The sequence below is a fragment of the Hyla sarda genome, chromosome 2 (genome assembly GCF_029499605.1).
Source record: "Hyla sarda isolate aHylSar1 chromosome 2, aHylSar1.hap1, whole genome shotgun sequence".
In the NCBI taxonomy this organism is placed as follows: Eukaryota; Metazoa; Chordata; class Amphibia; order Anura; family Hylidae; genus Hyla; species Hyla sarda.
Genome location: NC_079190.1, coordinates 341,654,693 through 341,681,337, shown reverse-complemented (window position 1 = coordinate 341,681,337; position 26,645 = coordinate 341,654,693). Strand labels below are relative to the sequence as shown.

At 33.5% G+C, this 26,645-nt stretch overlaps 34 non-coding genes across 34 annotated transcripts; all 34 read right to left on the bottom strand.

Annotated features, from left to right (window-relative positions):
• Positions 1–365: 365 nt before the first annotated feature.
• On the bottom strand, positions 366–582 carry LOC130360177 (small nucleolar RNA U3). Its single transcript, XR_008890649.1, has one exon. It is a non-coding gene; the product is annotated as a small nucleolar RNA U3 (small nucleolar RNA).
• Positions 583–1,139: 557 nt separating this feature from the next.
• Positions 1,140–1,356, bottom strand: LOC130358957 (small nucleolar RNA U3). Its single transcript, XR_008889743.1, has one exon. It is a non-coding gene; the product is annotated as a small nucleolar RNA U3 (small nucleolar RNA).
• Positions 1,357–1,921: 565 nt separating this feature from the next.
• LOC130359259 (small nucleolar RNA U3) lies at positions 1,922–2,138 on the bottom strand. The gene has a single exon (XR_008890012.1). It is a non-coding gene; the product is annotated as a small nucleolar RNA U3 (small nucleolar RNA).
• A 566-nt stretch (positions 2,139–2,704) lies between these two features.
• On the bottom strand, positions 2,705–2,921 carry LOC130359184 (small nucleolar RNA U3). The gene has a single exon (XR_008889946.1). It is a non-coding gene; the product is annotated as a small nucleolar RNA U3 (small nucleolar RNA).
• A 557-nt stretch (positions 2,922–3,478) lies between these two features.
• Positions 3,479–3,696, bottom strand: LOC130359210 (small nucleolar RNA U3). Its single transcript, XR_008889969.1, has one exon. It is a non-coding gene; the product is annotated as a small nucleolar RNA U3 (small nucleolar RNA).
• Positions 3,697–4,261: 565 nt separating this feature from the next.
• LOC130359315 (small nucleolar RNA U3) lies at positions 4,262–4,478 on the bottom strand. Its single transcript, XR_008890063.1, has one exon. It is a non-coding gene; the product is annotated as a small nucleolar RNA U3 (small nucleolar RNA).
• A 566-nt stretch (positions 4,479–5,044) lies between these two features.
• LOC130359298 (small nucleolar RNA U3) lies at positions 5,045–5,261 on the bottom strand. The gene has a single exon (XR_008890048.1). It is a non-coding gene; the product is annotated as a small nucleolar RNA U3 (small nucleolar RNA).
• Positions 5,262–5,826: 565 nt separating this feature from the next.
• LOC130360096 (small nucleolar RNA U3) lies at positions 5,827–6,043 on the bottom strand. Its single transcript, XR_008890576.1, has one exon. It is a non-coding gene; the product is annotated as a small nucleolar RNA U3 (small nucleolar RNA).
• Positions 6,044–6,608: 565 nt separating this feature from the next.
• On the bottom strand, positions 6,609–6,825 carry LOC130359238 (small nucleolar RNA U3). The gene has a single exon (XR_008889993.1). It is a non-coding gene; the product is annotated as a small nucleolar RNA U3 (small nucleolar RNA).
• Positions 6,826–7,391: 566 nt separating this feature from the next.
• On the bottom strand, positions 7,392–7,608 carry LOC130360188 (small nucleolar RNA U3). The gene has a single exon (XR_008890660.1). It is a non-coding gene; the product is annotated as a small nucleolar RNA U3 (small nucleolar RNA).
• Positions 7,609–8,164: 556 nt separating this feature from the next.
• Positions 8,165–8,381, bottom strand: LOC130360176 (small nucleolar RNA U3). The gene has a single exon (XR_008890648.1). It is a non-coding gene; the product is annotated as a small nucleolar RNA U3 (small nucleolar RNA).
• Positions 8,382–8,949: 568 nt separating this feature from the next.
• Positions 8,950–9,166, bottom strand: LOC130359008 (small nucleolar RNA U3). The gene has a single exon (XR_008889788.1). It is a non-coding gene; the product is annotated as a small nucleolar RNA U3 (small nucleolar RNA).
• Positions 9,167–9,733: 567 nt separating this feature from the next.
• LOC130360198 (small nucleolar RNA U3) lies at positions 9,734–9,950 on the bottom strand. The gene has a single exon (XR_008890669.1). It is a non-coding gene; the product is annotated as a small nucleolar RNA U3 (small nucleolar RNA).
• A 568-nt stretch (positions 9,951–10,518) lies between these two features.
• On the bottom strand, positions 10,519–10,735 carry LOC130360197 (small nucleolar RNA U3). The gene has a single exon (XR_008890668.1). It is a non-coding gene; the product is annotated as a small nucleolar RNA U3 (small nucleolar RNA).
• Positions 10,736–11,301: 566 nt separating this feature from the next.
• Positions 11,302–11,518, bottom strand: LOC130360108 (small nucleolar RNA U3). Its single transcript, XR_008890588.1, has one exon. It is a non-coding gene; the product is annotated as a small nucleolar RNA U3 (small nucleolar RNA).
• A 557-nt stretch (positions 11,519–12,075) lies between these two features.
• Positions 12,076–12,292, bottom strand: LOC130358920 (small nucleolar RNA U3). Its single transcript, XR_008889711.1, has one exon. It is a non-coding gene; the product is annotated as a small nucleolar RNA U3 (small nucleolar RNA).
• Positions 12,293–12,848: 556 nt separating this feature from the next.
• LOC130360133 (small nucleolar RNA U3) lies at positions 12,849–13,065 on the bottom strand. The gene has a single exon (XR_008890611.1). It is a non-coding gene; the product is annotated as a small nucleolar RNA U3 (small nucleolar RNA).
• Positions 13,066–13,632: 567 nt separating this feature from the next.
• On the bottom strand, positions 13,633–13,849 carry LOC130359006 (small nucleolar RNA U3). The gene has a single exon (XR_008889786.1). It is a non-coding gene; the product is annotated as a small nucleolar RNA U3 (small nucleolar RNA).
• A 556-nt stretch (positions 13,850–14,405) lies between these two features.
• LOC130359237 (small nucleolar RNA U3) lies at positions 14,406–14,622 on the bottom strand. Its single transcript, XR_008889992.1, has one exon. It is a non-coding gene; the product is annotated as a small nucleolar RNA U3 (small nucleolar RNA).
• Positions 14,623–15,190: 568 nt separating this feature from the next.
• LOC130359330 (small nucleolar RNA U3) lies at positions 15,191–15,407 on the bottom strand. Its single transcript, XR_008890077.1, has one exon. It is a non-coding gene; the product is annotated as a small nucleolar RNA U3 (small nucleolar RNA).
• Positions 15,408–15,973: 566 nt separating this feature from the next.
• LOC130358910 (small nucleolar RNA U3) lies at positions 15,974–16,190 on the bottom strand. The gene has a single exon (XR_008889702.1). It is a non-coding gene; the product is annotated as a small nucleolar RNA U3 (small nucleolar RNA).
• Positions 16,191–16,757: 567 nt separating this feature from the next.
• Positions 16,758–16,974, bottom strand: LOC130358909 (small nucleolar RNA U3). The gene has a single exon (XR_008889701.1). It is a non-coding gene; the product is annotated as a small nucleolar RNA U3 (small nucleolar RNA).
• A 568-nt stretch (positions 16,975–17,542) lies between these two features.
• LOC130359082 (small nucleolar RNA U3) lies at positions 17,543–17,759 on the bottom strand. The gene has a single exon (XR_008889854.1). It is a non-coding gene; the product is annotated as a small nucleolar RNA U3 (small nucleolar RNA).
• A 559-nt stretch (positions 17,760–18,318) lies between these two features.
• Positions 18,319–18,535, bottom strand: LOC130358919 (small nucleolar RNA U3). Its single transcript, XR_008889710.1, has one exon. It is a non-coding gene; the product is annotated as a small nucleolar RNA U3 (small nucleolar RNA).
• Positions 18,536–19,100: 565 nt separating this feature from the next.
• LOC130360132 (small nucleolar RNA U3) lies at positions 19,101–19,317 on the bottom strand. The gene has a single exon (XR_008890610.1). It is a non-coding gene; the product is annotated as a small nucleolar RNA U3 (small nucleolar RNA).
• Positions 19,318–19,884: 567 nt separating this feature from the next.
• LOC130358932 (small nucleolar RNA U3) lies at positions 19,885–20,101 on the bottom strand. The gene has a single exon (XR_008889721.1). It is a non-coding gene; the product is annotated as a small nucleolar RNA U3 (small nucleolar RNA).
• Positions 20,102–20,657: 556 nt separating this feature from the next.
• LOC130359329 (small nucleolar RNA U3) lies at positions 20,658–20,874 on the bottom strand. The gene has a single exon (XR_008890076.1). It is a non-coding gene; the product is annotated as a small nucleolar RNA U3 (small nucleolar RNA).
• Positions 20,875–21,442: 568 nt separating this feature from the next.
• Positions 21,443–21,659, bottom strand: LOC130359081 (small nucleolar RNA U3). Its single transcript, XR_008889853.1, has one exon. It is a non-coding gene; the product is annotated as a small nucleolar RNA U3 (small nucleolar RNA).
• A 559-nt stretch (positions 21,660–22,218) lies between these two features.
• LOC130360175 (small nucleolar RNA U3) lies at positions 22,219–22,435 on the bottom strand. Its single transcript, XR_008890647.1, has one exon. It is a non-coding gene; the product is annotated as a small nucleolar RNA U3 (small nucleolar RNA).
• A 556-nt stretch (positions 22,436–22,991) lies between these two features.
• LOC130360174 (small nucleolar RNA U3) lies at positions 22,992–23,208 on the bottom strand. Its single transcript, XR_008890646.1, has one exon. It is a non-coding gene; the product is annotated as a small nucleolar RNA U3 (small nucleolar RNA).
• A 556-nt stretch (positions 23,209–23,764) lies between these two features.
• Positions 23,765–23,981, bottom strand: LOC130359226 (small nucleolar RNA U3). The gene has a single exon (XR_008889983.1). It is a non-coding gene; the product is annotated as a small nucleolar RNA U3 (small nucleolar RNA).
• A 556-nt stretch (positions 23,982–24,537) lies between these two features.
• On the bottom strand, positions 24,538–24,751 carry LOC130358981 (small nucleolar RNA U3). The gene has a single exon (XR_008889764.1). It is a non-coding gene; the product is annotated as a small nucleolar RNA U3 (small nucleolar RNA).
• Positions 24,752–25,319: 568 nt separating this feature from the next.
• LOC130358907 (small nucleolar RNA U3) lies at positions 25,320–25,536 on the bottom strand. The gene has a single exon (XR_008889699.1). It is a non-coding gene; the product is annotated as a small nucleolar RNA U3 (small nucleolar RNA).
• A 568-nt stretch (positions 25,537–26,104) lies between these two features.
• LOC130360081 (small nucleolar RNA U3) lies at positions 26,105–26,321 on the bottom strand. Its single transcript, XR_008890563.1, has one exon. It is a non-coding gene; the product is annotated as a small nucleolar RNA U3 (small nucleolar RNA).
• Positions 26,322–26,645: the final 324 nt, after the last annotated feature.

The window sequence follows — 26,645 nt, the reverse complement described above, 5'->3', positions numbered from 1 at the left end:
CATGTTGTCATCAGTTGCGTCGAGATCTAGGCTGAGTTCAACTATTCCAGATGTTAACCCAGCCTTACTAAAGAAAATCTCAACATAAAAAAAGTATAAAATATTTGTCATGCCACAACATCTCTTTCCTACAATCAAAAAACCGGACTCAGGGCATATGTTACCTGAGTTTTGATACCTTTGTACTAAAAAAAAACTTTATAGCAGCCTCCTGAGCTTTGGCTCAAAAATACAAAACTTTCTTAAGTTTATTATATGGTTAACTGTAGATTAAAAAAGAAGATAAAGCAAGTAACACTGTAGAGAATTGAAAAGCATGGTTTAACACTTTAATTTAACATAACTTGGTGTTACATACTACACTCACCACTCTGAAAGAACTTTCTTCTATTACTTCTTTTGAAAAAAAGAAGAACACAGTCATCAAAAGCAGACAACCATTGCAAAACTGCAATGTTGTCAACCGCTTTCATGCTCAGAAGAAAGCTCTAAATCTCATCATTGTGGATAGTGAGCTTGGACTCTTTCAGCCACATTTCTCCCTTCAAAGACTTTAGAAATGATCTCTGAAAGTATAGCCCTAACAATTAGGATTTTCAGATTTTTCCCACCTATACGGTTTAACCTTTTAACTGAAGCTGAGAGCATTTTCTAAAGTTCCGAGTTTGAGTTGTGAAACAAAAAGGTTGTGTCAAATGTCAGTAAAAACAAAATAGTTTTTCAAAGTATGTGAAGGTTTATATGGAAATCCTTTAAACATGAGTATGATAGAGTACATGTTGTCATCAGTTGCGTCGAGATCTAGGCTGAGTTCAACTATTCCAGATGTTAACCCAGCCTTACTAAAGAAAATCTCAACATAAAAAAAGTATAAAATATTTGTCATGCCACAACATCTCTTTCCTACAATCAAAAAACCGGACTCAGGGCATATGTTACCTGAGTTTTGATACCTTTGTACTAAAAAAAAACTTTATAGCAGCCTCCTGAGCTTTGGCTCAAAAATACAAAACTTTCTTAAGTTTATTATGCGGTTAACTAGATTAAAAAAAGAAGATAGAGCAAGTAACACAGTAGAGAATTGAAACACATGGTTTAACACTTTAATTTAACATAACTTGGTGTTACATACTACACTCACCACTCTGAAAGAACTTTCTTCTATTATTTCTTTTGAAAAAAAGAAGAACACAGTCATCAAAAGCAGACAACCATTGCTAAACTGCAATGTTGTCAACCGCTTTCATGCTCAGAAGAAAGCTCTAAATCTCATCATTGTGGATGGTGAGCTTGGTCTCTTTCAGCCACATTTCTCCCTTCAAAGACTTTAGAAATGATCCCTGAAAGTATAGCCCTAACAATTAGGATTTTCAGATTTTTCCCACCTATACGGTTTAACCTTTTAACTGAAGCTGAGATAATTTTCAAAAGTTCCGAGTTTGAGTTGTGAAACAAAAAGGTTGTGTCAAATGTCAGTAAAAACAAAATAGTTTTTCAAAGTATGTTGAAGGTTTATATGGAAATCAATGAAATCCTTTAAACATGAGTATGATAGAGTACATGTTGTCATCAGTTGCGTCGAGATCTAGGCTGACTTCAACTATTCCAGATGTTAACCCAGCCTTACTAAAGAAAATCTCAACATAAAAAAAGTATAAAATATTTGTCATGCCACAACATCTCTTTCCTACAATCATAAAACCGGACTCAGGGCATATGTTACCTGAGTTTTGATACTTTTGTACAAAAAAAATTTATAGCAGCCTCGTGAGCTTTAGCTCAAAAATACAAAACTTTCTTAAGTTTATTATATGGTTAACTGTAGATTAAAAAAGAAGATAAAGCAAGTAACACTGTAGAGAATTGAAAAGCATGGTTTAACACTTTAATTTAACATAACTTGGTGTTACATACTACACTCACCACTCTGAAAGAACTTTCTTCTATTACTTCTTTTGAAAAAAAGAAGAACACAGTCATCAAAAGCAGACAACCATTGCAAAACTGCAATGTAGTCAACCGCTTTCATGCTCAGAAGAAAGCTCTAAATCTCATCATTGTGGATAGTGAGCTTGGACTCTTTCAGCCACATTTCTCCCTTCAAAGACTTTTGAAATGATCTCTGAAAGTATAGCCCTAACAATTAGGATTTTCAGATTTTTCCCACCTATACGGTTTAACCTTTTAACTGAAGCCGAGATCCTTTTCAAAAGTTCCGAGTTTGAGTTGTGAAACAAAAAGGTTGTGTCAAATGTCAGTAAAAACAAAATAGTTTTTCAAAGTATGTTGAAGGTTTATATGGAAATCAATGAAATCCTTTAAACATGAGTATGATAGAGTACATGTTGTCATCAGTTGCCTCGAGATCTAGGCTGAGTTCAACTATTCCAGATGTTAACCCAGCCTTACTAAAGAAAATCTCAACATAAAAAAGTATAAAATATTTGTCATGCCACAACATCTCTTTCCTACAATCAAAAAACCGGATTCAGGGCATATGTTACCTGAGTTTTGATACTTTTGTACTAAAAAAAACTTTATAGCAGCCTCCTGAGCTTTGGCTCAAAAATACAAAACTTTCTTAAGTTTATTATATGGTTAACTGTAGATTAAAAAAGAAGATAGAGCAAGTAACACTGTAGAGAATTGAAATGCATGGTTTAACACTTTAATTTAACATAACTTGGTGTTACATACTACACTCACCACTCTGAAAGAACTTTCTTCTATTACTTCTTTTGAAAAAAAGAAGAACACAGTCATCAAAAGCAGACAACCATTGCAAAACTGCAATGTTGTCAACCGCTTTCATGCTCAGAAGAAAGCTCTAAATCTCATCATTGTGCATAGTGAGCTTGGACTCTTTCAGCCACATTTCTCCCTTCAAAGACTTTAGAAATGATCCCTGAAAGTATAGCCCTAACAATTAGGATTTTCAGATTTTTCCCACCTATACGGTTTAACCTTTTAACTGAAGCTGAGAGCATTTTCTAAAGTTCCGAGTTTGAGTTGTGAAACAAAAAGGTTGTGTCAAATGTCAGTAAAAACAAAATAGTTTTTCAAAGTATGTTGAAGGTTTATATGGAAATCCTTCAAACATGAGTATGATAGAGTACATGTTGTCATCAGTTGCGTCGAGATCTAGGCTGAGTTCAACTATTCCAGATGTTAACCCAGCCTTACTAAAGAATATCTCAACATAAAAAAAGTATAAAATATTTGTCATGCCACAACATCTCTTTCCTACAATCAAAAAACCGGACTCAGGGCATATGTTACCTGAGTTTTGATACCTTTGTACTAAAAAAAACTTTATAGCAGCCTCCTGAGCTTTGGCTCAAAAATACAAAACTTTCTTAAGTTTATTATATGGTTAACTAGATTAAAAAAAGAAGATAGAGCAAGTAACACAGTAGAGAATTGAAACACATGGTTTAACACTTTAATTTAACATAACTTGGTGTCACATACTACACTCACCACTCTGAAAGAACTTTCTTCTATTATTTCTTTTGAAAAAAAAGAAGAACACAGTAATCAAAAGCAGACAACCATTGCTAAACTGCAATGTTGTCAACCGCTTTCATGCTCAGAAGAAAGCTCTAAATCTCATCATTGTGGATGGTGAGCTTGGTCTCTTTCAGCCACATTTCTCCCTTCAAAGACTTTAGAAATGATCCCTGAAAGTATAGCCCTAACAATTAGGATTTTCAGATTTTTCCCACCTATACGGTTTAACCTTTTAACTGAAGCTGAGATAATTTTCAAAAGTTCCGAGTTTGAGTTGTGAAACAAAAAGGTTGTGTCAAATGTCAGTAAAAACAAAATAGTTTTTCAAAGTATGTTGAAGGTTTATATGGAAATCAATGAAATCCTTTAAACATGAGTATGATAGAGTACATGTTGTCATCAGTTGCGTCGAGATCTAGGCTGACTTCAACTATTCCAGATGTTAACCCAGCCTTACTAAAGAAAATCTCAACATAAAAAAAGTATAAAATATTTGTCATGCCACAACATCTCTTTCCTACAATCATAAAACCGGACTCAGGGCATATGTTACCTGAGTTTTGATACTTTTGTACAAAAAAAATTTATAGCAGCCTCGTGAGCTTTAGCTCAAAAATACAAAACTTTCTTAAGTTTATTATATGGTTAACTGTAGATTAAAAAAGAAGATAAAGCAAGTAACACTGTAGAGAATTGAAAAGCATGGTTTAACACTTTAATTTAACATAACTTGGTGTTACATACTACACTCACCACTCTGAAAGAACTTTCTTCTATTACTTCTTTTGAAAAAAAGAAGAACACAGTCATCAAAAGCAGACAACCATTGCAAAACTGCAATGTAGTCAACCACTTTCATGCTCAGAAGAAAGCTCTAAATCTCATTATTGTGGATAGTGAGCTTGGACTCTTTCAGCCACATTTCTCCCTTCAAAGACTTTTGAAATGATCTCTGAAAGTATAGCCCTAACAATTAGGATTTTCAGATTTTTCCCACCTATACGGTTTAACCTTTTAACTGAAGCCGAGATCCTTTTCAAAAGTTCCGAGTTTGAGTTGTGAAACAAAAAGGTTGTGTCAAATGTCAGTAAAAACAAAATAGTTTTTCAAAGTATGTTGAAGGTTTATATGGAAATCAATGAAATCCTTTAAACATGAGTATGATAGAGTACATGTTGTCATCAGTTGCGTCGAGATCTAGGCTGAGTTCAACTATTCCAGATGTTAACCCAGCCTTACTAAAGAAAATCTCAACATAAAAAAGTATAAAATATTTGTCATGCCACAACATCTCTTTCCTACAATCAAAAAACCGGATTCAGGGCATATGTTACCTGAGTTTTGATACTTTTGTACTAAAAAAAACTTTATAGCAGCCTCCTGAGCTTTGGCTCAAAAATACAAAACTTTCTTAAGTTTATTATATGGTTAACTGTAGATTAAAAAAGAAGATAGAGCAAGTAACACTATAGAGAATTGAAATGCATGGTTTAACACTTTAATTTAACATAACTTGGTGTTACATACTACACTCACCACTCTGAAAGAACTTTCTTCTATTACTTCTTTTGAAAAAAAGAAGAACACAGTCATCAAAAGCAGCCAACCATTGTAAAACTGCAATGTTGTCAACCGCTTTCATGCTCAGAAGAAAGCTCTAAATCTCATCATTGTGGATAGTGAGCTTGGACTCTTTCAGCCACATTTCTCCCTTCAAAGACATTAGAAATGATCCCTGAAAGTATAGCCCTAACAATTAGGATTTTCAGATTTTACCCACCTATACGGTTTAACCTTTTAACTGAAGCTGAGAACATTTTCTAAAGTTCCGAGTTTGAGTTGTGAAACAAAAAGGTTGTGTCAAATGTCAGTAAAAACAAAATAGTTTTTCAAAGTATGTTGAAGGTTTATATGGAAATCAATGAAATCCTTTAAACATGAGTATGATAGAGTACATGTTGTCATCAGTTGCGTCGAGATCTAGGCTGAGTTCAACTATTCCAGATGTTAACCCAGCCTTACTAAAGAAAATCTCAACATAAAAAAAGTATAAAATATTTGTCATGCCACAACATCTCTTTCCTACAATCATAAAACCGGACTCAGGGCATATGTTACCTGAGTTTTGATACTTTTGTACTAAAAAAATTTATAGCAGCCTCGTGAGCTTTAGCTCAAAAATACAAAACTTTCTTAAGTTTATTATATGGTTAACTGTAGATTAAAAAAGAAGATAAAGCAAGTAACACTGTAGAGAATTGAAATGCATGGTTTAACACTTTAATTTAACATAACTTGGTGTTACATACTATACTCACCACTCTGAAAGAACTTTCTTCTATTACTTCTTTTGAAAAAAAGAAGAACACAGTCATCAAAAGCAGACAACCATTGCAAAACTGCAATGTTGTCAACCGCTTTCATGCTCAGAAGAAAGCTCTAAATCTCATCATTGTGGATAGTGAGCTTGGACTCTTTCAGCCACATTTCTCCCTTCAAAGACTTTAGAAATGATCCCTGAAAGTATAGCCCTAACAATTAGGATTTTCAGATTTTTCCCACCTATACGGTTAACCTCTTAACTGAAGCTGAGATCATTTTCAAAAGTTCCGAGTTGGAGTTGTGAAACAAAAAGGTTGTGTCAAATGTCAGTAAAAACAAAATAGTTTTTCAAAGTATGTTGAAGGTTTATATGGAAATCAATGAAATCCTTTAAACATGAGTATGATAGAGTACATGTTGTCATCAGTTGCGTCGAGATCTAGGCTGAGTTCAACTATTCCAGATGTTAACCCAGCCTTACTAAAGAAAATCTCAACATAAAAAAAGTATAAAATATTTGTCATGCCACAACATCTCTTTCCTACAATCAAAAAACCGGACTCAGGGCATATGTTACCTGAGTTTTAATACTTTTGTAATAAAAAAAACTTTATAGCAGCCTCCTGAGCTTTGGCTCAAAAATACAAAACTTTCTTAAGTTTATTATATGGTTAACTGTAGATTAAAAAGAAGATAAAGCAAGTAACACTGTAAAGAATTGAAAAGTATGGTTTAACACTTTAATTTAACATAACTTGGTGTTACATACTACACTCACCACTCTGAAAGAACTTTCTTCTATTACTTCTTTTGAAAAAAAGAAGAACACAGTCATCAAAAGCAGACAACCATTGCAAAACTGCAATGTTGTCAACCGCTTTCATGCTCAGAAGAAAGCTCTAAATCTCATCATTGTTGATAGTGAGCTTGGACTCTTTCTGCCACATTTCTCCCTTCAAAGACTTTAGAAATGATTTCTGAAAGTATAGCCCTAACAATTAGGATTTTCAGATTTTTCCCACCTATACGGTTTAACCTTTTAACTGAAGCCGAGATCCTTTTCAAAAGTTCCGAGTTTGAGTTGTGAAACAAAAAGGTTGTGTCAAATGTCAGTAAAAACAAAATAGTTTTTCAAATTATGTTGAAGGTTTATATGGAAATCAATGAAATCCTTTAAACATGAGTATGATAGAGTACATGTTGTCATCAGTTGCGTCAAGATCTAGGCTGAGTTCAACTATTCCAGATGTTAACCCAGCCTTACTAAAGAAAATCTCAACATAAAAAAAGTATAAAATATTTGTCATGCCACAACATCTCTTTCCTACAATCATAAAACCAGATTCAGGGCATATGTTACCTGAGTTTTGATACTTTTGTACTAAAAAAATTTATAGCAGCCTCGTGAGCTTTAGCTCAAAAATACAAAACTTTCTTAAGTTTATTATATGGTTAACTGTAGATTAAAAAAAGAAGATAAAGCAAGTAACACTGTAGAGAATTGAAATGCATGGTTTAACACTTTAATTTAACATAACTTGGTGTTACATACTACACTCACCACTCTGAAAGAACTTTCTTCTATTACTTCTTTTGAAAAAAAGAAGAACACAGTCATCAAAAGCAGACAACCATTGCAAAACTGCAATGTTGTCAACCGCTTTCATGCTCAGAAGAAAGCTCTAAATCTCATCATTGTGGATAGTGAGCTTGGACTCTTTCAGCCACGTTTCTCCCTTCAAAGACTTTAGAAATGATCTCTGAAAGTATAGCCCTAACAACTAGGATTTTCAGATTTTTCCCACCTATACGGTTTAACCTTTTAACTGAAGCCAAGATCCTTTTCCAAAGTTCCGAGTTTGAGTTGTGAAACAAAAAGATTGTGTCAAATGTCAGTAAAAACAAAATAGTTTTTCTAAGTATGTTGAAGGTATATATGGAAATCCTTCAAACATGAGTATGATAGAGTACATGTTGTCATCAGTTGCGTCGAGATCTAGGCTGAGTTCAACTATTCCAGATGTTAACCCAGCCTTACTAAAGAAAATCTCAACATAAAAAAAGTATAAAATATTTGTCATGCCACAACATCTCTTTCCTACAATCATAAAACCGGACTCAGGGCATATGTTACCTGAGTTTTGATACTTTTGTACTAAAAAAATTTATAGCAGCCTCGTGAGCTTTAGCTCAAAAATACAAAACTTTCTTAAGTTTATTATATGGTTAACTGTAGATTAAAAAAGAAGATAAAGCAAGTAACACTGTAGAGAATTGAAATGCATGGTTTAACACTTTAATTTAACATAACTTGGTGTTACATACTATACTCACCACTCTGAAAGAACTTTCTTCTATTACTTCTTTTGAAAAAAAGAAGAACACAGTCATCAAAAGCAGACAACCATTGCAAAACTGCAATGTTGTCAACCGCTTTCATGCTCAGAAGAAAGCTCTAAATCTCATCATTGTGGATAGTGAGCTTGGACTCTTTCAGCCACATTTCTCCCTTCAAAGACTTTAGAAATGATCTCTGAAAGTATAGCCCTAACAATTAGGATTTTCAGATTTTTCCCACCTATACGGTTTAACCTTTTAACTGAAGCCGAGATCCTTTTCAAAAGTTCCGAGTTTGAGTTGTGAAACAAAAAGGTTGTGTCAAATGTCAGTAAAAACAAAATAGTTTTTCAAAGTATGTTGAAGGTTTATATGGAAATCAATGAAATCCTTTAAACATGAGTATGATAGAGTACATGTTGTCATCAGTTGCGTCGAGATCTAGTCTGAGTTCAACTATTCCAGATGTTAACCCAGCCTTACTAAAGAAAATCTCAACATAAAAAAAGTATAAAATATTTGTCATGCCACAACATCTCTTTCCTACAATCAAAAAACCGGACTCAGGGCATATGTTACCTGAGTTTTGATACCTTTGTACTAAAAAAAAACTTTATAGCAGCCTCCTGAGCTTTGGCTCAAAAATACAAAACTTTCTTAAGTTTATTATATGGTTAACTGTAGATTAAAAAAGAAGATAAAGCAAGTAACACTGTAGAGAATTGAAAAGCATGGTTTAACACTTTAATTTAACATAACTTGGTGTTACATACTACACTCACCACTCTGAAAGAACTTTCTTCTATTACTTCTTTTGAAAAAAAGAAGAACACAGCCATCAAAAGCAGACAACCATTGCAAAACTGCAATGTTGTCAACCGCTTTCATGCTCAGAAGAAAGCTCTAAATCTCATCATTGTGGATAGTGAGCTTGGACTCTTTCAGCCACATTTCTCCCTTCAAAGACTTTAGAAATGATCTCTGAAAGTATAGCCCTAACAATTAGGATTTTCATATTTTTCCCACCTATACGGTTTAACCTTTTAACTGAAGCCGAGATCCTTTTCAAAAGTTCCGAGTTTGAGTTGTGAAACAAAAAGGTTGTGTCAAATGTCAGTAAAAACAAAATAGTTTTTCAAAGTATGTTGAAGGTTTATATGGAAATCAATGAAATCCTTTAAACATGAGTATGATAGAGTACATGTTGTCATCAGTTGCGTCGAGATCTAGGCTGAGTTCAACTATTCCAGATGTTAACCCAGCCTTACTAAAGAAAATCTCAACATAAAAAAGTATAAAATATTTGTCATGCCACAACATCTCTTTCCTACAATCAAAAAACCGGACTTAGGGCATATGTTACCTGAGTTTTGACACTTTTGTACTAAAAAAAACTTTATAGCAGCCTCCTGAGCTTTGGTTCAAAAATACAAAACTTTCTTAAGTTCATTATATGGTTAACTGTAGATTAAAATAAGAAGATAGATCAAGTAACACAGTAGAGAATTGAAACACATGGTTTAACACTTTAATTTAACATAACTTGGTGTTACATACTACACTCACCACTCTGAAAGAACTTTCTTCTATTACTTCTTTTGAAAAAAAGAAGAACACAGTCATCAAAAGCAGACAACCATTGCAAAAATGCAATGTTGTCAAACGCTTTCATGCTCAGAAGAAAGCTCTAAATCTCATCATTGTGGATAGTGAGCTTGGACTCTTTCAGCCACATTTCTCCCTTCAAAGACTTTAGAAATGATCCCTGAAAGTATAGCCCTAACAATTAGGATTTTCAGATTTTTCACACCTATACGGTTTAACCTTTTAACTGAAGCTGAGATCATTTTCAAAAGTTCCGAGTTTAAGTTGTGAAACAAAAAGGTTGTGTCAAATGTCAGTAAAAACAAAATAGTTTTTCAAAGTATGTTGAAGGTTTATATGGAAATCAATGAAATCCTTTAAACATGAGTATGATAGAGTACATGTTGTCATCAGTTGCGTCGAGATCTAGGCTGAGTTCAACTATTCCAGATGTTAACCCAGCCTTACTAAAGAAAATCTCAACATAAAAAAAGTATAAAATATTTGTCATGCCACAACATCTCTTTCCTACAATCAAAAAACCGGACTCAGGGCATATGTTACCTGAGTTTTGATACTTTTGTAATAAAAAAAACTTTATAGCAGCCTCGTGAGCTTTGGTTCAAAAATACAAAACTTTCTTAAGTTTATTATATGGTTAACTGTAGATTAAAAAAAGAAGATAGAGCAAGTAACACAGTAGAGAATTGAAACACATGGTTTAACACTTTAAATTAACATAACTTGGTGTTACATACTACACTCACCACTCTGAAAGAACTTTCTTCTATTACTTCTTTTGAAAAAAAGAAGAACACAGTCATCAAAAGCAGACAACCATTGCAAAAATGCAATGTTGTCAAACGCTTTCATGCTCAGAAGAAAGCTCTAAATCTCATCATTGTGGATAGTGAGCTTGGACTCTTTCAGCCACATTTCTCCCTTCAAAGACTTTAGAAATGATCCCTGAAAGTATAGCCCTAACAATTAGGATTTTCAGATTTTTCCCACCTATACGGTTTAACCTTTTAACTGAAGCCGAGATCCTTTTCAAAAGTTCCGAGTTTGAGTTGTGAAACAAAAAGGATGTGTCAAATGTCAGTAAAAACAAAATAGTTTTTCAAAGTATGTTGAAGGTTTATATGGAAATCAATGAAATCCTTTAAACATGAGTATGATAGAGTACATGTTGTCATCAGTTGCGTCAAGATCTAGGCTGAGTTCAACTATTCCAGATGTTAACCCAGCCTTACTAAAGAAAATCTCAACATAAAAAAAGTATAAAATATTTGTCATGCCACAACATCTCTTTCCTACAATCATAAAACCAGACTCAGGGCATATGTTACCTGAGTTTTGATACTTTTGTACTAAAAAACAATTATAGCAGCCTCGTGAGCTTTAGCTCAAAAATACAAAACTTTCTTAAGTTTATTATATGGTTAACTGTAGATTAAAAAAGAAGATAAAGCAAGTAACACTGTAGAGAATTGAAATGCATGGTTTAACACTTTAATTTAACATAACTTGGTGTTACATACTACACTCACCACTCTGAAAGAACTTTCTTCTATTACTTCTTTTGAAAAAAAGAAGAACACAGTCATCAAAAGCAGACAACCATTGCAAAACTGCAATGTTGTCAACCGCTTTCATGCTCAGAAGAAAGCTCTAAATCTCATCATTGTGGATAATGAGCTTGGACTCTTTCAGCCACATTTCTCCCTTCAAAGACTTTAGAAATGATCCCTGAAAGTATAGCCCTAACAATTAGGATTTTCAGATTTTTCCCACCTATACGGTTTAACCTTTTAACTGAAGCTGAGAGCATTTTCTAAAGTTCCGAGTTTGAGTTGTGAAACAAAAAGGTTGTGTCAAATGTCAGTAAAAACAAAATAGTTTTTCAAAGTATGTGAAGGTTTATATGGAAATCCTTTAAACATGAGTATGATAGAGTACATGTTGTCATCAGTTGCGTCGAGATCTAGGCTGAGTTCAACTATTCCAGATGTTAACCCAGCCTTACTAAAGAAAATCTCAACATAAAAAAGTATAAAATATTTGTCATGCCACAACATCTCTTTCCTACAATCTTAAAACCGGACTCAGGGCATATGTTACCTGAGTTTTGATACTTTTGTAATAAAAAAAACTTTATAGCAGCCTCGTGAGCTTTGGCTCGAAAATACTAAACTTTCTTAAGTTTATTATATGGTTAACTGTAGATTAAAAAATGAAGAGAGAGTAAGTAACACAGTAGAGAATTGAAACGCATGGTTTAACACTATAATTTAACATAACTTAGTGTTACATACTACACTCACCACTCTGAAAGAACTTTCTTCTATTACTTCTTTTGAAAAAAAGAAGAACACAGTCATCAAAAGCAGACACCCATTGCAAAACTGCAATGTTGTCAACCGCTTTCATGCTCAGAAGAAAGCTCTAAATCTCATCATTGTGGATAGTGAGCTTGGACTCTTTCAGCCACATTTCTCCCTTCAAAGACTTTAGAAATGATCCCTGAAAGTATAGCCCTAACAATTAGGATTTTCAGATTTTTCCCACCTATACGGTTTAACCTTTTAACTGAAGCTGAGATCATTTTCAAAAGTTCCGAGTTTGAGTTGTGAAACAAAAAGATTGTGTCAAATGTCAGTAAAAACAAAATAGTTTTTCAAAGTATGTTGAAGGTTTATATGGAAATCCTTCAAATATGAGTATGATAGAGTACATGTTGTCATCAGTTGCGTCGAGATCTAGGCTGAGTTCAACTATTCCAGATGTTAACCCAGCCTTACTAAAGAAAATCTCAACATAAAAAAAGTATAAAATATTTGTCATGCCACAACATCTCTTTCCTACAATCATAAAACCGGACTCAGGGCATATGTTACCTGAGTTTTGATACTTTTGTACTAAAAAAATTTATAGCAGCCTCGTGAGCTTTAGCTCAAAAATACAAAACTTTCTTAAGTTTATTATATGGTTAACTGTAGATTAAAAAAGAAGATAAAGCAAGTAACACTGTAGAGAATTGAAATGCATGGTTTAACACTTTAATTTAACATAACTTGGTGTTACATACTACACTCACCACTCTGAAAGAACTTTCTTCTATTACTTCTTTTGAAAAAAAGAAGAACACAGTCATCAAAAGCAGACAACCATTGCTAAACTGCAATGTTGTCAACCGCTTTCATGCTCAGAAGAAAGCTCTAGATCTCATCATTGTGGATGGTGAGCTTGGACTCTTTCAGCCACATTTCTCCCTTCAAAGACTTTAGAAATGATCCCTGAAAGTATAGCCCTAACAATTAGGATTTTCAGATTTTTCCCACCTATACGGTTTAACCTTTTAACTGAAGCTGAGATAATTTTCAAAAGTTCCGAGTGTGAGTTGTGAAACAAAAAGGTTGTGTCAAATGTCAGTAAAAACAAAATAGTTTTTAAAAGTATGTTGAAGGTTTATATGGAAATCAATGAATTCCTTTAAACATGAGTATGATAGAGTACATGTTGTCATCAGTTGCGTCGAGATCTAGGCTGAGTTCAACTATTCCAGATGTTAACCCAGCCTTACTAAAGAAAATCTCAACATAAAAAAGTATAAAATATTTGTCATGCCACAACATCTCTTTCCTACAATCAAAAAACCGGACTTAGGGCATATGTTACCTGAGTTTTGATACTTTTGTACTAAAAAAAACTTTATAGCAGCCTCCTGAGCTTTGGTTCAAAAATACAAAACTTTCTTAAGTTTATTATATGGTTAACTGTAGATTAAAATAAGAAGATAGAGCAAGTAACACAGTAGAGAATTGAAACACATGGTTTAACACTTTAATTTAACATAACTTGGTGTTACATATTACACTCACCACTCTGAAAGAACTTTCTTCTATTACTTCTTTTGAAAAAAAGAAGAACACAGTCATCAAAAGCAGACAACCATTGCAAAACTGCAATGTAGTCAAACGCTTTCATGCTCAGAAGAAAGCTCTAAATCTCATCATTGTGGATAGTGAGCTTGGACTCTTTCAGCCACATTTCTCCCTTCAAAGACTTTAGAAATGATCCCTGAAAGTATAGCCCTAACAATTAGGATTTTCAGATTTTTCACACCTATACGGTTTAACCTTTTAACTGAAGCTGAGATCATTTTCAAAAGTTCCGAGTTTAAGTTGTGAAACAAAAAGGTTGTGTCAAATGTCAGTAAAAACAAAATAGTTTTTCAAAGTATGTTGAAGGTTTATATGGAAATCCTTCAAACATGAGTATGATAGAGTACATGTTGTCATCAGTTGCGTCGAGATCTAGGCTGAGTTCAACTATTCCAGATGTTAAGCCAGCCTTACTAAAGAAAATCTCAACATAAAAAAAGTATAAAATATTTGTCATGCCACAACAGCTCTTTCCTACAATCATAAAACCGGACTTAGGGCATATGTTACCTGAGTTTTGATACTTTTGTACTAAAAAAATTTATAGCAGCCTCGTGAGCTTTAGCTCAAAAATACAAAACTTTCTTAAGTTTATTATATGGATAACTGTAGATTAAAAAAGAAGATAAAGCAAGTAACACTGTAGAGAATTGAAATGCATGGTTTAACACTTTAATTTAACATAACTTGGTGTTACATACTACACTCACCACTCTGAAAGAACATTCTTCTACTACTTCTTTTGAAAAAAAGAAGAACACAGTCATCAAAAGCAGACAACCATTGCAAAACTGCAATGTTGTCAACCGCGTTCATGCTCAGAAGAAAGCTCTAAATCTCATCATTGTGGAAAGTGAGCTTGGACTCTTTCAGCCACATTTCTCCCTTCAAAGACTTTAGAAATGATCTCTGAAAGTATAGCCCTAACAATTAGGATTTTCAGATTTTTCCCACCTATACTGTTTAACCTTTTAACTGAAGCCGAGATCCTTTTCAAAAGTTCCGAGTTTGAGTTGTGAAACAAAAAGGTTGTGTCAAATGTCAGTAAAAACAAAATAGTTTTTCAAAGTATGTTGAAGGTTTATATGGAAATCAATGAAATCCTTTAAACATGAGTATGATAGAGTACATGTTGTCATCAGTTGCGTCGAGATCTAGGCTGAGTTCAACTATTCCAGATGTTAACCCAGCCTTACTAAAGAAAATCTCAACATAAAAAAAGTATAAAATATTTGTCATGCCACAACATCTCTTTCCTACAATCAAAAAACCGGACTCAGGGCATATGTTACCTGAGTTTTGATACCTTTGTACTAAAAAAAAACTTTATAGCAGCCTCCTGAGCTTTGGCTCAAAAATACAAAACTTTCTTAAGTTTATTATATGGTTAACTGTAGATTAAAAAAGAAGATAAAGCAAGTAACATTGTAGAGAATTGAAAAGCATGGTTTAACACTTTAATTTAACATAACTTGGTGTTACATACTACACTCACCACTCTGAAAGAACTTTCTTCTATTACTTCTTTTGAAAAAAAGAAGAACACAGTCATCAAAAGCAGACAACCATTGCAAAACTGCAATGTAGTCAACCGCTTTCATGCTCAGAAGAAAGCTCTAAATCTCATCATTGTGGATAGTGAGCTTGGACTCTTTCAGCCACATTTCTCCCTTCAAAGACTTTTGAAATAATCTCTGAAAGTATAGCCCTAACAATTAGGATTTTCAGATTTTTCCCACCTATACGGTTTAACCTTTTAACTGAAGCCGAGATCCTTTTCAAAAGTTCCGAGTTTGAGTTGTGAAACAAAAAGGTTGTGTCAAATGTCAGTAAAAACAAAATAGTTTTTCAAAGTATGTTGAAGGTTTATATGGAAATCAATGAAATCCTTTAAACATGAGTATGATAGAGTACATGTTGTCATCAGTTGCGTCGAGATCTAGGCTGAGTTCAACTATTCCAGATGTTAACCCAGCCTTACTAAAGAAAATCTCAACATAAAAAAGTATAAAATATTTGTCATGCCACAACATCTCTTTCCTACAATCAAAAAACCGGATTCAGGGCATATGTTACCTGAGTTTTGATACTTTTGTACTAAAAAAAACTTTATAGCAGCCTCCTGAGCTTTGGCTCAAAAGTACAAAACTTTCTTAAGTTTATTATATGGTTAACTGTAGATTAAAAAAGAAGATAGAGCAAGTAACACTGTAGAGAATTGAAATGCATGGTTTAACACTTTAATTTAACATAACTTGGTGTTACATACTACACTCACCACTCTGAAAGAACTTTCTTCTATTACTTCTTTTGAAAAAAAGAAGAACACAGTCATCAAAAGCAGACAACCATTGCAAAACTGCAATGTAGTCAACCGCTTTCATGCTCAGAAGAAAGCTCTAAATCTCATCATTGTGGATAGTGAGCTTGGACTCTTTCAGCCACATTTCTCCCTTCAAAGACTTTAGAAATGATCCCTGAAAGTATAGCCCCAACAATTAGGATTTTCAGATTTTTCCCACCTATACGTTTTAACCTTTTAACTGAAGCTGAGAGCATTTTCTAAAGTTCCGAGTTTGAGTTGTGAAACAAAAAGGTTGTGTCAAATGTCAGTAAAAACAAAATAGTTTTTCAAAGTATGTTGAAGGTTTATATGGAAATCAATGAAATCCTTTAAACATGAGTATGATAGAGTACATGTTGTCATCAGTTGCGTCGAGATCTAGGCTGAGTTCAACTATTCCAGATGTTAACCCAGCCTTACTAAAGAAAATCTCAACATAAAAAAAGTATAAAATATTTGTCATGCCACAACATCTCTTTCCTACAATCAAAAAACCGGATTCAGGGCATATGTTACCTGAGTTTTGATACTTTTGTACTAAAAAAAACTTTATAGCAGCCTCCTGAGCTTTGGCTCAAAAGTACAAAACTTTCTTAAGTTTATTATATGGTTAACTGTAGATTAAAAAAGAAGATAGAGCAAGTAACACTGTAGAGAATTGAAATGCATGGTTTAACACTTTAATTTAACATAACTTGGTGTTACATACTACACTCACCACTCTGAAAGAACTTTCTTCTATTACTTCTTTTGAAAAAAAGAAGAACACAGTCATCAAAAGCAGACAACCATTGCAAAACTGCAATGTAGTCAACCGCTTTCATGCTCAGAAGAAAGCTCTAAATCTCATCATTGTGGATAGTGAGCTTGGACTCTTTCAGCCACATTTCTCCCTTCAAAGACTTTAGAAATGATCCCTGAAAGTATAGCCCCAACAATTAGGATTTTCAGATTTTTCCCACCTATACGTTTTAACCTTTTAACTGAAGCTGAGAGCATTTTCTAAAGTTCCGAGTTTGAGTTGTGAAACAAAAAGGTTGTGTCAAATGTCAGTAAAAACAAAATAGTTTTTCAAAGTATGTTGAAGGTTTATATGGAAATCAATGAAATCCTTTAAACATGAGTATGATAGAGTACATGTTGTCATCAGTTGCGTCGAGATCTAGGCTGAGTTCAACTATTCCAGATGTTAACCCAGCCTTACTAAAGAAAATCTCAACATAAAAAAAGTATAAAATATTTGTCATGCCACAACATCTCTTTCCTACAATCAAAAAACCGGACTCAGGGCATATGTTACCTGAGTTTTGATACTTTTGTAATAAAAAAAACTTTATAGCAGCCTCGTGAGCTTTGGTTCAAAAATACAAAACTTTCTTAAGTTTATTATATGGTTAACTGTAGATTAAAAAAAGAAGATAGAGCAAGTAACACAGTAGAGAATTGAAACACATGGTTTAACACTTTAATTTAACATAACTTGGTGTTACATACTACACTCACCACTCTGAAAGAACTTTCTTCTATTACTTCTTTTGAAAAAAAGAAGAACACAGTCATCAAAAGCAGACAACCATTGCAAAAATGCAATGTTGTCAAACGCTTTCATGCTCAGAAGAAAGCTCTAAATCTCATCATTGTGGATAGTGAGCTTGGACTCTTTCAGCCACATTTCTCCCTTCAAAGACTTTAGAAATGATCCCTGAAAGCATAGCCCTAACAATTAGGATTTTCAGATTTTTCACACCTATACGGTTTAACCTTTTAACTGAAGCTGAGATCATTTTCAAAAGTTCCGAGTTTGAGTTGTGAAACAAAAAGGTTGTGTCAAATGTCAGTAAAAACAAAATAGTTTTTCAAAGTATGTTGAAGGTTTATATGGAAATCCTTCAAACATGAGTATGATAGAGTACATGTTGTCATCAGTTGCGTCGAGATCTAGGCTGAGTTCAACTATTCCAGATGTTAACCCAGCCTTACTAAAGAAAATCTCAACATAAAAAAAGTATAAAATATTTGTCATGCCACAACATCTCTTTCCTACAATCATAAAACCGGACTCAGGGCATATGTTACCTGAGTTTTGATACTTTTGTAATAAAAAAAACTTTATAGCAGCCTCGTGAGCTTTGGCTCGAAAATACTAAACTTTCTTAAGTTTATTATATGGTTAACTGTAGATTAAAAAATGAAGAGAGAGCAAGTAACACAGTAGAGAATTGAAACGCATGGTTTAACACTATAATTTAACATAACTTAGTGTTACATACTACACTCACCACTCTGAAAGAACTTTCTTCTATTACTTCTTTTGAAAAAAAGAAGAACACAGTCATCAAAAGCAGACACCCATTGCAAAACTGCAATGTTGTCAACCGCTTTCATGCTCAGAAGAAAGCTCTAAATCTCATCATTGTGGATAGTGAGCTTGGACTCTTTCAGCCACATTTCTCCCTTCAAAGACTTTAGAAATGATCCCTGAAAGTATAGCCCTAACAATTAGGATTTTCAGATTTTTCCCACCTATACGGTTTAACCTTTTAACTGAAGCTGAGATCATTTTCAAAAGTTCCGAGTTTGAGTTGTGAAACAAAAAGATTGTGTCAAATGTCAGTAAAAACAAAATAGTTTTTCAAAGTATGTTGAAGGTTTATATGGAAATCAATGAAATCCTTTAAACATGAGTATGATAGAGTACATGTTGTCATCAGTTGCGTCGAGATCTAGGCTGAGTTCAACTATTCCAGATGTTAACCCAGCCTTACTAAAGAAAATCTCAACATAAAAAAAGTATAAAATATTTGTCATGCCACAACATCTCTTTCCTACAATCATAAAACCGGACTCAGGGCATATGTTACCTGAGTTTTGATACTTTTGTACTAAAAAAATTTATAGCAGCCTCGTGAGCTTTAGCTCAAAAATACAAAACTTTCTTAAGTTTATTATATGGTTAACTGTAGATTAAAAAAGAAGATAAAGCAAGTAACACTGTAGAGAATTGAAATGCATGGTTTAACACTTTAATTTAACATAACTTGGTGTTACATACTACACTCACCACTCTGAAAGAACTTTCTTCTATTACTTCTTTTGAAAAAAAGAAGAACACAGTCATCAAAAGCAGACAACCATTGCTAAACTGCAATGTTGTCAACCGCTTTCATGCTCAGAAGAAAGCTCTAGATCTCATCATTGTGGATGGTGAGCTTGGACTCTTTCAGCCACATTTCTCCCTTCAAAGACTTTAGAAATGATCCCTGAAAGTATAGCCCTAACAATTAGGATTTTCAGATTTTTCCCACCTATACGGTTTAACCTTTTAACTGAAGCTGAGATAATTTTCAAAAGTTCCGAGTGTGAGTTGTGAAACAAAAAGGTTGTGTCAAATGTCAGTAAAAACAAAATAGTTTTTAAAAGTATGTTGAAGGTTTATATGGAAATCAATGAATTCCTTTAAACATGAGTATGATAGAGTACATGTTGTCATCAGTTGCGTCGAGATCTAGGCTGAGTTCAACTATTCCAGATGTTAACCCAGCCTTACTAAAGAAAATCTCAACATAAAAAAGTATAAAATATTTGTCATGCCACAACATCTCTTTCCTACAATCAAAAAACCGGACTTAGGGCATATGTTACCTGAGTTTTGATACTTTTGTACTAAAAAAAACTTTATAGCAGCCTCCTGAGCTTTGGTTCAAAAATACAAAACTTTCTTAAGTTTATTATATGGTTAACTGTAGATTAAAATAAGAAGATAGAGCAAGTAACACAGTAGAGAATTGAAACACATGGTTTAACACTTTAATTTAACATAACTTGGTGTTACATACTACACTCACCACTCTGAAAGAACTTTCTTCTATTACTTCTTTTGAAAAAAAGAAGAACACAGTCATCAAAAGCAGACAACCATTGCAAAAATGCAATGTAGTCAAACGCTTTCATGCTCAGAAGAAAGCTCTAAATCTCATCATTGTGGATAGTGAGCTTGGACTCTTTCAGCCACATTTCTCCCTTCAAAGACTTTAGAAATGATCCCTGAAAGTATAGCCCTAACAATTAGGATTTTCAGATTTTTCACACCTATACGGTTTAACCTTTTAACTGAAGCTGAGATCATTTTCAAAAGTTCCGAGTTTAAGTTGTGAAACAAAAAGGTTGTGTCAAATGTCAGTAAAAACAAAATAGTTTTTCAAAGTATGTTGAAGGTTTATATGGAAATCCTTCAAACATGAGTATGATAGAGTACATGTTGTCATCAGTTGCGTCGAGATCTAGGCTGAGTTCAACTATTCCAGATGTTAAGCCAGCCTTACTAAAGAAAATCTCAACATAAAAAAAGTATAAAATATTTGTCATGCCACAACAGCTCTTTCCTACAATCATAAAACCGGACTTAGGGCATATGTTACCTGAGTTTTGATACTTTTGTACTAAAAAAATTTATAGCAGCCTCGTGAGCTTTAGCTCAAAAATACAAAACTTTCTTAAGTTTATTATATGGATAACTGTAGATTAAAAAAGAAGATAAAGCAAGTAACACTGTAGAGAATTGAAATGCATGGTTTAACACTTTAATTTAACATAACTTGGTGTTACATACTACACTCACCACTCTGAAAGAACATTCTTCTACTACTTCTTTTGAAAAAAAGAAGAACCCACTCATCAAAAGCAGACAACCATTGCAAAACTGCAATGTTGTCAACCGCGTTCATGCTCAGAAGAAAGCTCTAAATCTCATCATTGTGGAAAGTGAGCTTGGACTCTTTCAGCCACATTTCTCCCTTCAAAGACTTTAGAAATGATCTCTGAAAGTATAGCCCTAACAATTAGGATTTTCAGATTTTTCCCACCTATACTGTTTAACCTTTTAACTGAAGCCGAGATCCTTTTCAAAAGTTCCGAGTTTGAGTTGTGAAACAAAAAGGTTGTGTCAAATGTCAGTAAAAACAAAATAGTTTTTCAAAGTATGTTGAAGGTTTATATGGAAATCAATGAAATCCTTTAAACATGAGTATGATAGAGTACATGTTGTCATCAGTTGCGTCGAGATCTAGGCTGAGTTCAACTATTCCAGATGTTAACCCAGCCTTACTAAAGAAAATCTCAACATAAAAAAAGTATAAAATATTTGTCATGCCACAACATCTCTTTCCTACAATCAAAAAACCGGACTCAGGGCATATGTTACCTGAGTTTTGATACTTTTGTAATAAAAAAAACTTTATAGCAGCCTCGTGAGCTTTGGTTCAAAAATACAAAACTTTCTTAAGTTTATTATATGGTTAACTGTAGATTAAAAAAAGAAGATAGAGCAAGTAACACAGTAGAGAATTGAAACACATGGTTTAACACTTTAATTTAACATAACTTGGTGTTACATACTACACTCACCACTCTGAAAGAACTTTCTTCTATTACTTCTTTTGAAAAAAAGAAGAACACAGTCATCAAAAGCAGACAACCATTGCAAAAATGCAATGTTGTCAAACGCTTTCATGCTCAGAAGAAAGCTCTAAATCTCATCATTGTGGATAGTGAGCTTGGACTCTTTCAGCCACATTTCTCCCTTCAAAGACTTTAGAAATGATCCCTGAAAGCATAGCCCTAACAATTAGGATTTTCAGATTTTTCACACCTATACGGTTTAACCTTTTAACTGAAGCTGAGATCATTTTCAAAAGTTCCGAGTTTGAGTTGTGAAACAAAAAGGTTGTGTCAAATGTCAGTAAAAACAAAATAGTTTTTCAAAGTATGTTGAAGGTTTATATGGAAATCCTTCAAACATGAGTATGATAGAGTACATGTTGTCATCAGTTGCGTCGAGATCTAGGCTGAGTTCAACTATTCCAGATGTTAACCCAGCCTTACTAAAGAAAATCTCAACATAAAAAAAGTATAAAATATTTGTCATGCCACAACATCTCTTTCCTACAATCAAAAAACCGGACTCAGGGCATATGTTACCTGAGTTTTGATACCTTTGTACTAAAAAAAAACTTTATAGCAGCCTCCTGAGCTGTGGCTCAAAAATACAAAACTTTCTTAAGTTTATTATATGGTTAACTGTAGATTAAAAAAGAAGATAAAGCAAGTAACACTGTAGAGAATTGAAAAGCATGGTTTAACACTTTAATTTAACATAACTTGGTGTTACATACTACACTCACCACTCTGAAAGAACTTTCTTCTATTACTTCTTTTGAAAAAAAGAAGAACACAGTCATCAAAAGCAGACAACCATTGCAAAACTGCAATGTTGTCAACCGCTTTCATGCTCAGAAGAAAGCTCTAAATCTCATCATTGTGGATAGTGAGCTTGGACTCTTTCAGCCACATTTCTCCCTTCAAAGACTTTAGAAATGATCTCTGAAAGTATAGCCCTAACAATTAGGATTTTCAGATTTTTCCCACCTATACGGTTTAACCTTTTAACTGAAGCCGAGATCCTTTTCAAAAGTTCCGAGTTTGAGTTGTGAAACAAAAAGGTTGTGTCAAATGTCAGTAAAAACAAAATAGTTTTTCAAAGTATGTTGAAGGTTTATATGGAAATCCTTCAAACATGAGTATGATAGAGTACATGTTGTCATCAGTTGCGTCGAGATCTAGGCTGAGTTCAACTATTCCAGATGTTAACCCAGCCTTACTAAAGAATATCTCAACATAAAAAAAGTATAAAATATTTGTCATGCCACAACATCTCTTTCCTACAATCAAAAAACCGGACTCAGGGCATATGTTACCTGAGTTTTGATACTTTTGTACAAAAAAAATTTATAGCAGCCTCGTGAGCTTTAGCTCAAAAATACAAAACTTTCTTAAGTTTATTATATGGTTAACTGTAGATTAAAAAAGAAGATAAAGCAAGTAACACTGTAGAGAATTGAAATGCATGGTTTAACACTTTAATTTAACATAACTTGGTGTTACATACTACACTCACCACTCTGAAAGAACTTTCTTCTATTACTTCTTTTGAAAAAAAGAAGAACACAGTCATCAAAAGCAGACAACCATTGCAAAACTGCAATGTTGTCAACCGCTTTCATGCTCAGAAGAAAGCTCTAAATCTCATCATTGTGGATAGTGAGCTTGGACTCTTTCAGCCACATTTCTCCCTTCAAAGACTTTAGAAATGATCTCTGAAAGTATAGCCCTAACAATTAGGATTTTCAGATTTTTCCCACCTATACGGTTTAACCTTTTAACTGAAGCTGAGAGCATTTTCTAAAGTTCCGAGTTTGAGTTGTGAAACAAAAAGGTTGTGTCAAATGTCAGTAAAAACAAAATAGTTTTTCAAAGTATGTGAAGGTTTATATGGAAATCCTTTAAACATGAGTATGATAGAGTACATGTTGTCATCAGTTGCGTCGAGATCTAGGCTGAGTTCAACTATTCCAGATGTTAACCCAGCCTTACTAAAGAAAATTTCAACATAAAAAAGTATAAAATATTTGTCATGCCACAACATCTCTTTCCTACAATCTTAAAACCGGACTCAGGGCATATGTTACCTGAGTTTTGATACTTTTGTAATAAAAAAAACTTTATAGCAGCCTCGTGAGCTTTGGCTCGAAAATACTAAACTTTCTTAAGTTTATTATATTGTTAACTGTAGATTATTAAAGAAGATAAAGCAAGTAACACTGTAGAGAATTGAAATGCATGGTTTAACACTTTAATTTAACATAACTTGGTGTTACATACTACACTCACCACTCTGAAAGAACTTTCTTCTATTACTTCTTTTGAAAATAAGAAGAACACAGTCATCAAAAGCAGCCAACCATTGTAAAACTGCAATGTTGTCAACCGCTTTCATGCTCAGAAGAAAGCTCTAAATCTCATCATTGTGGATAGTGAGCTTGGACTCTTTCAGCCACATTTCTCCCTTCAAAGACTTTAGAAATGATCCCTGAAAGTATAGCCCTAACAATTAGGATTTTCAGATTTTTCACACCTATACGGTTTAACCTTTTAACTGAAGCTGAGATCATTTTCAAAAGTTCCGAGTTTGAGTTGTGAAACAAAAAGGTTGTGTCAAATGTCAGTAAAAACAAAATAGTTTTTCAAAGTATGTTGAAGGTTTATATGGAAATCCTTCAAACATGAGTATGATAGAGTACATGTTGTCATCAGTTGCGTCGAGATCTAGGCTGAGTTCAACTATTCCAGATGTTAACCCAGCCTTACTAAAGAAAATCTCAACATAAAAAAAGTATAAAATATTTGTCATGCCACAACATCTCTTTCCTACAATCATAAAACCGGACTCAGGGCATATGTTACCTGAGTTTTGATACTTTTGTACTAAAAAAATTTATAGCAGCCTCGTGAGCTTTAGCTCAAAAATACAAAACTTTCTTAAGTTTATTATATGGTTAACTGTAGATTAAAAAAGAAGATAAAGCAAGTAACACTGTAGAGAATTGAAATGCATGGTTTAACACTTTAATTTAACATAACTTGGTGTTACATACTACACTCACCACTCTGAAAGAACTTTCTTCTATTACTTCTTTTGAAAAAAAGAACACAGTCATCAAAAGCAGACAACCATTGCTAAACTGCAATGTTGTCAACCGCTTTCATGCTCAGAAGAAAGCTCTAGATCTCATCATTGTGGATGGTGAGCTTGGACTCTTTCAGCCACATTTCTCCCTTCAAAGACTTTAGAAATGATCCCTGAAAGTATAGCCCTAACAATTAGGATTTTCAGATTTTTCCCACCTATACGGTTTAACCTTTTAACTGAAGCTGAGATAATTTTCAAAAGTTCCGAGTTTGAGTTGTGAAACAAAAAGGTTGTGTCAAATGTCAGTAAAAACAAAATAGTTTTTAAAAGTATGTTGAAGGTTTATATGGAAATCAATGAAATCCTTTAAACATGAGTATGATAGAGTACATGTTGTCATCAGTTGCGTCGAGATCTAGGCTGAGTTCAACTATTCCAGATGTTAACCCAGCCTTACTAAAGAAAATCTCAACATAAAAAAAGTATAAAATATTTGTCATGCCACAACATCTCTTGCCTACAATCTTAAAACCGGACTCAGGGCATATGTTACCTGAGTTTTGATACTTTTGTAATAAAAAAAACTTTATAGCAGCCTCGTGAGCTTTGGCTCGAAAATACTAAACTTTCTTAAGTTTATTATATGGTTAACTGTAGATTAAAAAATGAAGAGAGAGCAAGTAACACAGTAGAGAATTGAAACGCATGGTTTAACACTATAATTTAACATAACTTGGTGTTACATACTACACTCACCACTCTGAAAGAACTTTCTTCTATTACTTCTTTTGAAAAAAAGAAGAACACAGTCATCAAAAGCAGACAACCATTGCAAAACTGCAATGTTGTCAACCGCTTTCATGCTCAGAAGAAAGCTCTAAATCTCATCATTGTGGATAGTGAGCTTGGACTCTTTCAGCCACATTTCTCCCTTCAAAGACTTTAGAAATGATCCCTGAAAGTAAAGCCCTAACAATTAGGATTTTCAGATTTTTCCCACCTATACGGTTTAACCTTTTAACTGAAGCTGAGATCATTTTCAAAAGTTCCGAGTTTGAGTTGTGAAACAAAAAGGTTGTGTCAAATGTCAGTAAAAACAAAATAGTTTTTCAAAGTATGTTGAAGGTTTATATGGAAATCAATGAAATCCTTTAAACATGAGTATGATAGAGTACATGTTGTCATCAGTTGCGTCGAGATCTAGGCTGAGTTCAACTATTCCAGATGTTAACCCAGCCTTACTAAAGAAAATCTCAACATTAAAAAAGTATAAAATATTTGTCATGCCACAACATCTCTTTCCTACAATCAAAAAACCGGACTCAGGGCATATGTTACCTGAGTTTTGATACTTTTGTAATAAAAAAAACTTTATAGCAGCCTCGTGAGCTTTGGTTCAAAAATACAAAACTTTCTTAAGTTTATTATATGGTTAGCTGTAGATTAAAAAAAGAAGAAAGAGCAAGTAACACAGTAGAGAATTGAAACACATGGTTTAACACTTTAATTTAACATAACTTGGTGTTATATACTACACTCACCACTCTGAAAGAGCTTTCTTCTATTACTTCTTTTGAAAAAAAGAAGAACACAGTCATCAAAAGCAGACAACCATTGCAAAAATGCAATGTTGTCAAACGCTTTCATGCTCAGAAGAAAGCTCTAAATCTCATCATTGTGGATAGTGAGCTTGGACTCTTTCAGCCACATTTCTCCCTTCAAAGACTTTAGAAATGATCCCTGAAAGTATAGCCCTAACAATTAGGATTTTCAGATTTTTCACACCTATACGGTTTAACCTTTTAAATGAAGCTGAGATCATTTTCAAAAGTTCCGAGTTTGAGTTGTGAAACAAAAAGGTTGTGTCAAATGTCAGTAAAAACAAAATAGTTTTTCAAAGTATGTTGAAGGTTTATATGGAAATCCTTCAAATATGAGTATGATAGAGTACATGTTGTCATCAGTTGCGTCGAGATCTAGGCTGAGTTCAACTATTCCAGATGTTAACCCAGCCTTACTAAAGAAAATCTCAACATAAAAAAAGTATAAAATATTTGTGATGCCACAACATCTCTTTCCT